Below are 12,249 nucleotides of genomic sequence, written 5' to 3'. Positions count from 1 at the left end.
TTCTTGGGGTGATGGATATGGACATGACGCATAGGGACGTGGTGGTTCTTGGGAGTAATTGGATTGGAATTGGGGTGGATATGGGTTAGGGTCATAGGGAGGTGAATGGTGGTAGGGGGCTTGTGAATATGGTGGTTCAAAGCTATGTTGAGGAGGTGGATCATAGGCGTATGGTGGTACTTGTAGGTGATTACGAGGGGTCCACCATATCTATCATCTTGGTATGCACCTCGGAATGGTTCTTGACTATAGTATACTGGTGGAGGTTGGTTGTCACGAAAGGGTCCACCATAACTATTGTCTCAACATGCATTGTTGAATGGTCGTCGTCCATGGTACGTTGGAAGGTGTTGTTGCCTAAAGGGTTGATTAGATCCTCGTGGCTCCGTCCATCTCTGATTGTTTTGACCTTGATGCATGTTCCTATTATAGCTTCCATTCCTTTTAACAATATTAGAACCAAACTCAAAGCAACGGGGGTGAGAACTCATAGTAACTAAAAAAAATTAAAAATGAAAATAAAAGCAAATAAACAGGTAAAAGAAAATATTTACAATAACCAATAATAAGGCACACAGTTGCAATTCCCCGGCAACGGCGCCATTTTGACGATTGGATTTTCTATCGATAAAGAAATTCACAAATATAGTCGCATTGTAAGTATAATTTCTAAGCCAACAGATAATCCTTTCGTACAAAAGTTTTGTTTGTCACTTAAGCAAACCCAATAAAAATAAATAACCGAAATATTCAAACCTCGGGTTGTCTTCTCAAGGAATTGCAGGGAAGTATGATTTATTATTGGTTATGGAAAAGGTAGAATTTTTGAGTTTTTGAAATAAGGAACAAGTAATTTAAATGACAAAAAAAATAAATTAATAATAATAAAATCTCTTGGCAAGGTATAAGAATTGGAATTTCTATCCTAGTTATCCTTATCAGGTGTGATGAGAATTGGGTTTTAATCCCACTTAGTTAACCCTTACTGAACAAAGGAAAGTCAAGTGGACTGATTAATCTAATCCTCAAGTCCTAGTCAATTCCTATGGAAAGACTAGCTTTAGAATAATCCAAATCAATCAGCAACTCCAATTTTAATCAGCAGCTGAGTTTGATAACTCAAGTGTTAGCAATTACTTAACCAAAGTCAAAAGGGAAAAATATCTTAAATTAAATTAAAAGCATCATAATTAGAATAAGACAATCATCAATCTGAAATACCTCAAATTATATTAATTAAGAAAATCCTAACATGAATGGTTCATAAGCCAAACTGAAAAGATAAATAACAATTAACGTGATAGAATAAATAAAAGTAGAAAATAAATTAAAGAAACATTGAACCTGTGATTGAAGAGAAGTAATCCTAAAATTAAGAGAAATCCTAATCCTAATCCTAATCCTAAGAGAGAAGAGAGAACCTCTCTCTCTCAAAAGCTACATCTAATCCTAAAAGTGTGAATTATGAATGTTGTAAAACGTCTCTCTTTGATTCCTCCATTCTCTGGCTTATATTCTGTGTTTCTGACTTGGATTTGGGCCGAAAAAGGGTCCAGAAATCGCTGGGAGGTTTTCTACAGATTCCTGTACGTGGCGTCTGTCACGCGTTCGCGTGGGTCACGCGTTCGCATGGGTCACGCGTACGCGTCATTTGTGTTCTGCTCAAGGCACGTGTCCGCGTCAGTCACGCGTTTGCGTTAGTGCCATTTCGCGCTAGGCACGCGTTCGCGTCATCCATGCGTTCGCGTCGCTGCTTTTTCTTCAAAACTCCATTTTTTGCTTTCCTTCCATTTTTGTATGTTTTCTTTCTGTCCTTTAAGCCATTCCTGCCCTATGAGACCTGAAAATACTTAACACACAAATCACGGCATCGAATAGTAATAAAGGATAATTAAAATTAATATTTTTAAAGCATAGGAAACATGTTTTCGCACTTATCACATAATAAGGAAGGAAAAGTAAAACCATGCAATTCATATGAATAAGTGGGTGAAGAATTGATAAAAACACTCAATTTGAGCACAAGATGAATCATAAAATAGGGGTTTATCAATGGCCGCTATCAGTAGCGGCGGCTCACGGCTGAGGGTTCGCCAGAAAGACTAGCTTTAGTGGTATCCAAATCAATTAGCAACTTCTAATTATCAATCCACAAAGGAATTAGATAACTCAAGCGTCACTAATTACTCCACCTAGGCCAAGAGGAATAAAAATCTATACTAAAATCCAACCAAGCATTTCATCAAACACTTGGGAGGCACAAAAGAAAAGCATAGTAAATTGATAAAAAGCATAGAATCTAACAATAGAATGAACAAAAGTAGATCTACAAAAAAGTAGAAGGAAGTAATAACAACAATAGAAGAATGATGAATGTAACAACAAAGAATTAAGAAGAAAAAAAGAAGAAGAGAGCATGAATTACAACCTAGATCTAAGAACTAAACCTAATCCTAATCCTAATTCTAGAGAGAAGTGAGAGCTTCTCTCTCTAAAACTAAAACTAAACTAGCCTAATGTGTGTGTATGAATCTATGATATGCCTTCCCCTTCATTCCTTGGTCTTTTTAGCCCTTTTCCCGCCAAAAACTCAGCTCCAAATGGGCTAGAAACCCTCCAAAATCGCTAGGCACGTGTTTGACTAAAGGAATCATGTGCGGCCTTCGGCGCGTACGCGCACAGCGCGTGTACGCGCCCCTGGGGTATTTTGCAATCCGCGCGGATGTGCACAGTGCGCGCGCATCCATGGGATTTTGCAAATCTTTGGCTTTTCATGATTTCTCCACTTTTTATGCTTTCCTTTCACTCCTTCGATCCTTTCCTAGCCCCTTTTCAACCTGAAATCACTAGCAAACACATCAATGCATCTAGTGGAATCAAAGGAAGATTAAAACTATCAAATTAAAGGTCTAAAGAAGCATATTTTTACATCTAAGCACAAATACAGAGACAATCACGAAATCATGCTATTTCATTGAATAAATGTGAGAAAAGATTATCAAAATGCTCTAAATTCAACACAAGATAAACCCTACAAAGGGGGTTTATCAGTCGATCCCACGGAGATTGTCGGCTTGAAGCAAGCTATGGTTATCTTGTAAATCTTAGTAAGGAGATTAACGATAAAAATGATTTTGTTTATGAAAAGTAAATAACATGAGATAAATGGTACCTGTGATTCAGTAATGAGAAACAGGTTGAGGTTCCGGAGATGCTCTATCATCTGAATCTCTGCTTTCCTACTGTCTTCTTCTCCAAACACGGATGGCTTCCTTCAATGGCAAGCTGTATGATCCTGTCAGATGAAAAATACCAGGTACGGTCTCTGCACGGCTAATCAACTGTCGAATTTCTCGTCTCGAATGAAAAATACCAGTACAGCTACCAGAAAAAGGTTCTCTGGCTGGCGTTTAACGCCAGTTTGGGCCATCAAATCTCAAACAAAGTATGGACTATTATATATTGCTGGAAAGCACAAGATGTCTATGTTCCAACGCAATTGAGAGTGCACCAATTGGGCTTTTATAGCTCCAGAAAATCCACTTCGAGTGTAGGAGGGTCAGAATCCAACAGCATCTGCAGTCCTTTCTCAGCCTCTGAATCAGATTTTTGCTCAGGTCCCTCAATTTCAGTCAGAAAATACCTGAAATTATAGAAAAACACACAAACTCATAGTAAAGTCCAGAAATATGATTTTTACATAAAAACTAATAAAAATATAATAAAAAGTAAATAAAACATACTAAAAACTATGTAAAAACAATGCCAAAAAGGGTATAAATTATCCGCTCATCACAACACCAAACTTAAATTGTTGCTTGTCCCCAAGCAACTAAAAACAAAATAGGATAAAAAGAAGAGAAAATACAATAAATTCCAAAATTATCAATGAAGATTAGTTTTAGTTAGATGAGCGGGACTAGTGGCTTTTTGCTTCTGAACAGTTTTGGCATCTCACTTTATCCTTTGAAGTTCAGGATGATTGGCATCCATAAGAACTCAGAATTCAGATAGTGTTATTGATTCTCCTAGTTCAGTATGTTGATTCTTGAACACAGCTATTTTATGAGTCTTGGCCGTGACCCTAAGTATTTTGTTTTCCAGTATTACCACCGGATACATAAATGCCACAGACACATAACTGGGTGAACCTTTTCAGATTGTGACTCAGCTTTGCTAGACTCCCCAGTTAGAGGTGCCCAGAGCTCTTGAACACACTCTTTTTGCTTTGGACCACCACTTTAACTGCTCAGTCTCAAGCTTTTCACTTGACACCTTCACGCCACAAGCACATGGTTAGGGACAGCTTGGTTTAGCCACTTAGGCCAGGATTTTATTCCTTTGGGCCCTCCTATCCATTAATGCTCAAAGCCTTGGATCCTTTTGACCCTTGCCTTTTGCTTTAAAGGGCTATTGGCTTTTTCTGCTTGCTTTTTCTTTTTCTTTCTTTTTTTCGCCATTTTTTTCCGCAAGCTATGTGTTTTTCACTGCTTTTTCTTACTTCAAGAATCAATTTTATAATTTTTCAGATTATCAATAACATTTCTCTTTTTTATTATTCTTTCAAGAGCCAACAATTTTAACATTCATAAACTTCACTATAAAAAATATGCACTGTTCAAGCATTCATTCAGAAAACAAAAAGTATTGCCACCACATCAAAATAATTAAACTAATTTCAAGATAGAATTCGAAATTCATGTACTTCTTTTTCTTTTTCAGAAAACATTTTTCATTTAAGAAAGGTGTTAGATTCATGGAATCATTCATAGCTTTAAGACATAGACACTAGACACTAATGATCATGTAATAAAGACAAAAACATAGACAAAACATAAAGCATAGAAACCAAAAAATAGAAAAATAAGAACAGGAAAATTAAAGAACGGGTCCACCTTAGTGACGGCAGCTAGTTCTTCCTCTTGAAGATCCTATGGAGTGCTTGAGCTCCTCTATATCTCTTCCTTGCCTTTGTTGCTCCTTTTGGCGTTAATGGAGGTTTCTCCGGCCTTAGGTGCCATTACTGGTTATGGAAAAAAAAAACAGAGCTTTTTTTCCACACCAAACTTAAAAGGTTTGCTCGTTTAAGGTTGGAAAGATTATTAATTTTTTTGGAAATAGAAATTGAAAGATGAATGTTTAAAATATGTTTGATGCAAAAACTTATGAATTAAAACATGAAAAATTGAAAAAAATCGAATTGGAAACAAAATTACCTCCCTTGTGTCATCCTGGCGTTAAACGCCAAGAATGCTATCCATTCTGGCGTTTAACGCCTACTTGACTGCCTCTTTGGGCGTTTAACGCCCAGCTAGATACCCTGGCTGGCGTTAAATGCTAGGAATCCTTCTTTACTGGGCATTTTTCTGAATGCCCAGAATGCTGCCTGCATGGGCGTTAAACGCCCATTCTGCTATCCTTACTGGCGTTTAAACGCCAGTAAGCCTGTCCTCCAGGGTGTGCTATTTTTGATGCTATTTTTGATTCCGCTTTAATTCTGCAGCTGTTTTTGTGATTCCACAAGATCATCAACCTAAAGAAAATATAAAATAACAATGGAAAATGAAATGGGAAATTAATTAACATGAATAAATAAGATTGGGTTGCCTCCCAATAAGCGCTTCTTTACTGTCTTTAGCAGGACTTTTACTGAGCTTTTAATTTAGTCTCAGTTTTGAGAACTCTTGCTCAACATTGCCTTCAAGATAATGTTTGACTCTCTGTCCATTAACAATGAATTTTTTGTCAGAGTCAATATCCTGAAGCTCTACATATCCATATGGTGACACACTTGTAATCACATATGGTCCCTTCCACCGGGATTTCAATTTCCCAGGGAACAATCTGAGGCTAGAGTTAAACACCAGAACCTTCTGTCCTGGCTCAAAGACTCTAGATGACAGCTTTCTGTCATGCCACTTTTTTGCTTTCTCCTTGTAAATTTTAGCATTTTCGAAAGCATTGAGTCTGAACTCCTCCAGCTCATTCAACTGGAGTAATATTTTCTCTCCAGCTACCTTAGTATTAATGTTTAGGAACCTGGTTGCCCAGTAGGCCTTGTGTTCCAGTTCCACTAGCAGATGACAGGCTTTTCCATACACAAGCTGGTATGGAGAGGTCCCTATAGGGGTCTTGAATGCGGTTCTATATGCCCACAGAACGTCATCCAGACTTCTTGCCCAATTCCTTCTACGGGTACTTACAGTCTGTTCCAGGATTCATTTAAATTCTCTATTTGAGACTTCAGCCTACCCATTTGTCTGTGGATGATATGAAGTCACCACTTTGTGGTTAATTTCATATCGGACCAGAGCAGAGTCAAGCTGTTTATTGCAGAAATGAGTGCCTCCATCACTGATCAATACCATAAGGACACCGAACCTGCTGAAGATATGCTTCTGGAGGAACTTCATCACTATCTTAGTATCATTAGTGGGTGTTGCAATTGCTTCTACCCATTTAGATACATAGTCTATTGCCACCAGAATATAAGTGTTTGAGTATGATGGTGGGAAAGGCCCCATGAAGTCAATACCCCATACATCAAACAACTCAATCTCTAAGATCCCTTGCTGAGGCATTGCATAGCCGTGAGGCAGATTACCAGCTCTCTGGTAACTGTCACAGTTACGTACAAACTCTCGGGAGTCTTTATAGAGAGTAGGCCAGTAGAAACCATGGTACTTTCTAAATGGCAAAGAGTTGCTCATCCAAAAAGGTTTCAGAGATCTCAGTAGGAGGGTGGGACGCTCCTGCTACTGGTTCTATCCGGGACAGGTGATCTGCTACTTGGTTCTCTGTCCCTTTTCTGTTTCTTATCTCTATATCAAACTCTTGCAGAAGCAACACCCATCTTATGAGTCTCGGTTTTGAATCCTGCTTTGTGAGGAGATATTTTAGAGCAGCATGGTCAGTATACACATTCACTTTTGATCCTACTAAATAAGATCTGAACTTGTCAATGGCATAAACCACTGCAAGCAACTCCTTTTCTGTGGTTGTGTAATTCTTCTGCGCATCATTTAAAACATGGATAGCATAATAAATGACATGCAGAAGCTTGTTATGCCTCTGTCCCAATACTGCACCAATGGCATGGTCACTGGCATCACACATTAGTTCGAATGGTAATGTCTAGTCTGGTGCAGAAATGACTGGTGCTGTGACTAGCTTGGCTTTCAGAGTCTCAAATGCCTGTAGACCCTCTGTGTCAAAGATAAATAGCATGTCAGCAGCTAGCAGATTGCTCAGAGGTTTTGCAATTTTTGAAAAATCCTTTATAAGCCTCCTATAGAATCCTGCATGCCCCAGAAAGCTTCTGATTGCCTTAACATTGGCAGGTGGTAGTAATTTTTCAATTACCTCTACCTTAGCTTGATCCACCTCTATTCCCTTGTTCGAAATTTTATGCCCAAGACAATTCCTTCAGTCACCATAAAGTGACATTTCTTCCAGTTTAAAACCAGGTTAGTCTCTTGGCACCTTTTCAGAACAAGTGCTAGATGGTCAAGACAGGAGCTGAATGAGTCTCCAAATACTGAGAAGTCATCCATGAAGACTTCCAAAAATTTCTCTACCATATCAGAGAAGATAGAGAGCATGCACCTCTGAAAGGTTGCAGGTGCATTGCACAGACCAAATGGCATTCTTCTGTAGGCAAATACTCCATATGGACATGTGAATGCTGTTTTCTCTTGGTCCTGAGGATCTACTATAATTTAGTTGTAACCTGAATATCCATCCAAAAAGTAGTAGTATTCATGGCCTGCTAGTCTCTCTAGCATCTGGTCTGTGAATGGTAAAGGAAAATGATTCTTCCTGGTGGCTGTATTGAGCCTTCTGTAGTCAATACACATACGCCACCCTGTAACTGTTCTTGTAGGAACCAGTTCATTCTTTTCATTATGAACCACTGTCATGCCTCCCTTCTTGGGGACAACGTGGATAGGGCTCACCCAAGCGCTATCAGAAATAGGATAAATAATTCCAGCCTCTAGTAGCTTAGTGACCTCTTTCTGCACCACCTCCTTCATGGCTGGATTCAGCCGCCTCTGTGGTTGAATCACTGGCTTAGCATCATCCTCCAATAGGATCTTGTGCATGCATCTGGCTGGGCTAATACCCTTAAGATCACTTATGGACCACCCAAGAGCAGTCTTGTGTGTCCTGAGCACCTGAATTAGTGTTTTTTCTTCCTGTGGCTCTAAAGCAGCACTTATGATTACCGAAAAAGTGTCATCTTCTCCCAGAAATGTATATTTCAGGGATGGTGGTAGTGGTTTGAGCTTGGATTTAGGAGGCTTCTCCTCTTCCTGAGGAGTTTTCAGAGGTTCTTCTGTTTTCTCTGGTTCCTCCAGATCAGGCTGAACATCTTTAAAAATATCATCTAGCTCTGATTCAAGACTCTCAGTTATATTGACCTCCTTCACTAGGGAGTCAATAATATCAGCGCTCATGCAGTCTTTTGATGTGTCTGGATGCTGCATAGCTTTGATAGCATTCAACTTGAACTCATCCTCATTGACTCTCAGGGTTATCTCCCCTTTTTGGATGTCAATGAGGGTTCGTCCAGTTGCTAGGAAAGGTCTTCCTAGAAAGAGAGTTTGATGCCAGGGCATTTTGGCCAGTTTTACTGACCTTTTCTTTACTGTTTTAGGGTAGTTTCATGCATTTTCTTAGTTAATAAGCAAGCTTTGGGTAGATAATCACTTATATCTTGATTCAAGCAAACATTGTGAATTTCATGTGATTTTATGAGAATTATGCATGAATTGAATGAAAAATTGGATAATGCATGTCTCATAACTTGGATTAGAGCTTTGATGCACTTTATTTGCTTGATTTCAGGACAAAGGAAGCAAGGAAGAGCCACGTTAGCAGCCACGTTAATCTAATTAACGTGACCACTAACGTGGAATGGGAATAAACTTGCAACGTTAATCAGAAAAGTGATTGCCAATAACACCTTCGAAACCATCATGGCCTACGTTAATTGCCATGTTAACTACATTAACGTGGTGGTTAACGTGGAGAAAATGGAGCTCCAGCGTTAGTGGTAAAAGTCAATACCACTAACGCTCCAAATTGGCAATTAGCCACATTAAGAGTCACGTTAACTCAGTTAACGTGAACTCTAACGTGGAAAGGGAAGACAATGCCAACGTTAGTGACACTCACCTTTGTCACTAACGTTAGACTAAGCCCAATTGGCCACGTTAAGAGTCACGTTAACTACATTAACGTGAACTCTAACGTGGGAGGAGCAAGAAATCGCCAACGTTAGTGACACTCACCTTTGTCACTAACATTGGACCAAGCCACTATGAGCCACGTTAATTGCATTAACGTGGAGGAAAAAATGATGAGCCAATGTCAGTGACACTCACCTTTGTCACTAACGTTGGAGATGGCAATCACCACCATGTTAGTAGCCATGTTAAGATAATTAACATGAGGCACTAACGTGAGAAGGGGAATTTGGAACGTTAGTGACAAAGGTAAGTGTCACTAATGCTCTCGAGGCTAAGGCATGCCCACGTTAAGAGCCACATTAGTTATACAAACGTGGACTCTAACGTGAGAAAAGGGGGGGGGGGGCTAAGAGCAACGTTATTGGCAAAGGTAAATGCCAATAACGCTTGCGATGGACCAAAAGGCAACGTTAGTGGTCACGTTAGTGCCACTAACGTTGAAGTTAACGTGAACCATCTTGGGCTAGGAATGTTAGTGAAAAAGGTGATTGTCACTAACGTTCTTGAACCCACATTTTCACTTAACATTAATGCCACTAACGTCCTAGCTAAAGTCCATGCCTACTTCACACTTTCTCTGCAAGTAAAGCTGAGCCCACTGAAGATTCCAAACTGCTTCAACTCAAGATCCAAAGTCCCAAATCCAAAGACTTGAAGAGCCAACTAGAAGATCAGAAGAGTAGTATATATAGGAGTAGTTTTGAACTAGAGAAGGTGCTTTTGGCATTGGGAGAACTACTCTCTGTATAATTTTACTTTCTCTGCACTTTTAGTTTTACTTTGAGAATGTATTTTCCATCTTTGTTTTCCATTCCCAGAGCTATGAACAACTAAACCCCTTTCATTGGGTTAGGGAGCTCTGTTGTAATTTGATGGATCAATGATAGTTTTCATTATTCTTCTTCTTTCTTTTCTCTTGATTTTACTAGAAAGCTTTCAATCTTCATCCAATTGGGTAGTTGTCTTGGAAAAGAAGCTATTCATACTTGGATCTCTTCGGAACCTTGGAAGAGGAATGAAGAGATCATGCTAGAAATACTTTCTCATGTTGGACCGAATTGGGGTTTGGATGGATATAGTGACATATAATCCTACCAACATTTTGATTTGGGAATACATGTGGTATAATCAGTGACCATACTTCATCTCTTCTCATGAGCAATTAGACCAAGGAATTGGCTATTGATCAAGATTTGAGAGATTGAATTACCAAGGAATTGGAATTCAATCACTTAAGATTGCCAAGGAGATCAATGAATGCATTGATTGAGGAAGAGATGAAAATGAACTTGATCCGGAGAATACAACATCTCCTGAGCCCAATGAACTCCCCATTTCTGATCTTACCCATTCTCTTTACTTTCTGCCATTTACTTCTATGTTCATCTTCCCCATTCCCCATTTAAGATTCTTCAATTTACTTTCCGTCATTTACATTCAGTCCTTTATTTCCAGCAATTACATCTCCTGCCATTTACTTTCTGCCATTTAAATTTCTGCAATTCTCCAATCAAATTCTGCTTAGCTCAACTAGAACATTTCTCCAATTAAAGTTGCTTGACCAATCAATCCCTGTGGGATTCGACCTCACTCTATTGTGAGTTTTTACTTGACGACAATTCGGTATACTTGCCGAGGGAAAATTGTTAAGAGACAAGTTTTCGTGCATCAAGTTTATGGCGCCGTTGCCGGGGATTGATTTTGTATCAACAATGATTAAATTGGTGGATAACTAGATTGAGCATTTTTCTTTTGTTTGATTTAAATTCTGTTTGAGTAATTTACTTTCAGTTTTAGTTATTTTCTTCCCTTTACCCCTACCCGTTTGTGGTGTTCTCGTATTTGTTACAATTCAGTTCACTAACCCACTAACTGTTTGATATATTGCATCACTCACACTAACAACATTTTTAACAAGACTATTCTCTATCTCCCTTTTGCTTTGGCCTTGTTAGTTGTATGACAGGTAGAAGAAGCGGGACTTCAACTTCCTTTGATTCTGAACCTGAGAGGACCTTCCTTAGACTAAGGAGGGAAGCAAGAGGAAAGAGAGTTGTCGGTGCTGAGGAAGAGGAGGAGTATTTTGAACTAGACATGGATGAGAATATGGAGAACCATCATGAAGAAGAGGCTCACAACCATGGCATAGAAGGTCCAGTGCATCATGCTAGATAAGAAAAAAGAGTTCTAGGCTCTTATATCAATCTAAACCCAGGAAACTGTGGAAGTAGCATCCAAAAGCCAACCATACATGCCAATAACTTTGAACTAAAGCCACAGCTCATCACCCTGGTTCAGAACAACTGTTCATTCTGAGGAAGTGTCCAAGAAGACCCCAATCAACATCTAACCACATTCCTGAGGATATGTGATACTGTGAAGTCTAATGGTGTTCATCTTGACACCTATAGACTGCTTCTGTTTCCCTTCTCACTCAAGGACAAAGCATCTAAATGGCTGGAATCCTTTCCAAAGGAGAGTTTAACAACCTAAGAAGATGTGGCAAACAAATTCTTGGTGAGATTCTATCCTCCTCAAAGAATCAACAGGTTAAGAGCTGAGGTACAAACCTTCAGGCAACAAGATGGTGAAACTCTCTATGAAGCATGGGAGAGGTTTAAGGACTTGACAAGAAGGTGCCCGCCAGATATGTTCAATGAATGGGTGCAGTTACACATTTTCTATGAAGGTCTTTCTTATGAATCAAAGAAGGCAGTAGACCACTCATCTGGGGGATCTCTGAACAAGAAGAAGACCATTGAAGAGGCCATAGATGTCATTGAGACTGTAGCTGAGAATGACTACTTCTATGCTTCTGAAAGAGGAAACACTAGAGGAGTAATGGAGCTAAATAACGTGGATGCATTGCTGGCCCAGAATAAGCTGATTACCAAGCAGTTGGCTGACCTTACCAAGAAGATGGAGAGGAACCAAGTAGCAGCAATCACCACCTCATCAGCAACCCAAGAAGGAGTGAATGCAGAAGCAGAGGGTGAGC

General features: G+C 39.3%; 1 non-coding gene across 1 annotated transcript; it reads right to left on the bottom strand.

The window, feature by feature from the left end:
- Positions 1-11,798: 11,798 nt before the first annotated feature.
- Positions 11,799-11,905, bottom strand: LOC112724419 (small nucleolar RNA R71). Its single transcript, XR_003163582.1, has one exon. It is a non-coding gene; the product is annotated as a small nucleolar RNA R71 (small nucleolar RNA).
- Between the last annotated feature and the right edge of the window lie 344 nt (positions 11,906-12,249).

Source organism: Arachis hypogaea, chromosome 11, assembly GCF_003086295.3.
Source record: "Arachis hypogaea cultivar Tifrunner chromosome 11, arahy.Tifrunner.gnm2.J5K5, whole genome shotgun sequence".
NCBI classification, from domain to species: Eukaryota; Viridiplantae; Streptophyta; class Magnoliopsida; order Fabales; family Fabaceae; genus Arachis; species Arachis hypogaea.
Note: the sequence above shows the minus strand (reverse complement) of the source record. Positions and strands in the feature narration are given on the sequence as shown.